The sequence below is a fragment of the Centropristis striata genome, chromosome 21 (assembly GCF_030273125.1).
Source record: "Centropristis striata isolate RG_2023a ecotype Rhode Island chromosome 21, C.striata_1.0, whole genome shotgun sequence".
Taxonomy (NCBI): domain Eukaryota; kingdom Metazoa; phylum Chordata; class Actinopteri; order Perciformes; family Serranidae; genus Centropristis; species Centropristis striata.
The window spans coordinates 31,621,688-31,624,183 of record NC_081537.1 but is presented as its reverse complement, the minus strand read 5'-3'; the positions used below and the strand labels follow the sequence as shown (position 1 = coordinate 31,624,183).

Below are 2,496 nucleotides of genomic sequence, written 5' to 3'. Positions count from 1 at the left end.
TGGTGTTCTTAACCTCTCACCAATTATGGTTCAATAAGGATAATCCATTCGTTTTTCATTTTTAGAAAAGTTTTAAAAATTATTTTACATTTTTTCTTTTAGTACTTTTAATGATTTCATTTTTATTTTTAAACTTTGAAATGGGTCAGTTTGACCTGCAACATAACAGGAGGGTTAAAGTGGCCTTGAGCATGAAAATTAACTATTAATTCTGAATACATGTGAATATTAATTTGTGCACACATTTAAAAACAAAATGTGTGATGAGCTGTCACTTGATTCTGCATATTGTGCATCTTTGAGTCAACAGTTATCACTTCATACATGCACTGCTGGTGTAGTGGTATCATGCAAGATTCCCATTCTTGCGACCTGGGTTTGATTCCCGGGCAGTGCAGGTAGCCGATGGCAAAGAGATCAACACTATGGTCTCAATCACTAGTAAAAAATCATCTTCAAGTTCTAATAATGGCCCTATTTAGAAGAAAATAGAAGATAAAGAATCGTATGATTTGGGGCGGGGCTACCTTTGATTGACAGGTCACTGACAAGGTGAGCCGTCACCAGGAGAGAAGCAGAACGATGCGTATCCACGGCAACGTGTCAATAAAGTTATATATAACGTTATATAGATATAAAAAAGGACGTTTAGCGGTTTGGTCTCATAACTTTGACCCTTTCACTGTATTTTCACTTAATGACAGTTTATTTGAACGTTTTGTTCATTAAATGTCTTGTTCAGTGTTTGGTTGGACTAACAGACACTCCAAGGAGTCGCTGCTCAGTTTTCTGAGGTCAGTAACAAACATTTTGTTTTTGTTTTTTTGCTAGCCAAAGCTAACATCCCAGTTAATGCTCCAGTTAATGCTAACATGAATTAGCAGCAGCTTCTCTCAGTCAGGTTGAGGTGTAGAGAGGCTGTAGTCAGTGATCAGATCCCTCTCCTCCTCCACAGTCCAAATATGGTCTGCTTCCTGTATCAGAAACAAGATGGCGACGAGTGTAACGATGAACTCGAGGCTTCCAACGGGCCACAAACCAATGGGTGACGTCACGGTGACTACGTCATTATTTATATACAGTCTATGGTCTCTACAGCTCCTCCCTCTAAATATCAGATCACTCAAATCAGCTCCAATAGCTTCCAATCTTGTTTGTGCAATAAAATCGGACAATTCCCTCACATGCATACTGCACTTTAAACAACCAGTGTCTCTGCTCTGTACAGTCTCCCATAAACACAACTATCTTATCAGGTTTTAGATTCATATATTGCTCGCACTGATTTTCTTTCTTTTTTTATTTTTTATTTATTTAACAGTTACTTGGTTTGTCAGTTTAACCCTCTAGAGTCCATGAAAGCACCTGCATGTTACTTCTTCATGACGTGAAGACATAAAAATGAAGCAACATTTTTTTTAATTTAACCTTTATTTAACCAGGGAATATCCCATTGAGATTAAGAACCTCTTTTTCTTTAAGGGAGTCCTGGCCAAGAGGCAGCAAACACAGAATACAGTTACATATTTACATAACATACAGACCTTAAACACGTCATGAGAAACAAGTGCATGTTATGGAATTGGCCTCAATAACTCTTAGTTTGGATTTAAAAGTGCTCAAAGAAACAAATTCAGTTAATTTCCATTCTTTCTGGCGCATATTCCAGCATAATCCATCAGTTTCCCTCTAAAGTTCTGGCTTGAAATTCCACACCCAATTTTTTTTTTAATGATATTCAGCCAAGTAAAAAAATGACAATGAAAATAATGACAAATATATTTAGGATAAAAACATAGAACTATATATTATCCTCATTTTACCTGTTATATGTTATATTTGTAGTCTGTGTTCATATTTGCAACATGTAAATTTCTGTGTGTGAAACACAATTTTCAAGATCAGATTTTATGTTTTCCTTTGTTTCTTTTGGGTTCAAAATTTTGATCAAGTAAGTCAAAGTAATAAATTAATTATCAGGTCATATAGGTGAGGTTGCACTGAAAAAACTGATACCAACATGGCATGGTGAAAATTTTTCAACAGATTTTGTTTAAGGGACTAATAATAGCCCAAGATTTCAGAGGGTTAAGGTTACTTGGTTTTTATTTTACTGTCACTGGTTTTATTTAACTGTTATTTATACCCCATGTATATAGTGTTACATTTTAAAGTGTATAGTATTAAAGTTTTTTCTCTTTTGTTTTTTCTTCTCTTGCCATTTCTGTCTGATTTATCGTTTGGGAGCTGCTGTGACAGACACAATTTCCCCGCGGGGTTAATAAAGTATTTTTATTCTGTTCTATTCTATATGATTCTATTTCAATGTTTCATGTTTTTTATCAGCATGAAACCAACAAACACACAGTACGCTGGACAGTTCGTACACCCTGCAGCTCCAAACAAACCACACAGTTTGTTCTCATCACGGTTTGAATATCACCGTTTTTTTTTTTCTCCACCTGCTTTTAGAAAGTTCAGCCGTCCTCCCTTGAG

At 35.6% G+C, this 2,496-nt stretch overlaps 1 non-coding gene across 1 annotated transcript; it reads left to right on the top strand.

Annotated features, from left to right (window-relative positions):
• The first annotated feature begins 326 nt into the window (after positions 1 to 326).
• trnag-ccc (transfer RNA glycine (anticodon CCC)) lies at positions 327 to 397 on the top strand. Its single transcript has one exon. It is a non-coding gene; the product is annotated as a tRNA-Gly (tRNA).
• Positions 398 to 2,496: the final 2,099 nt, after the last annotated feature.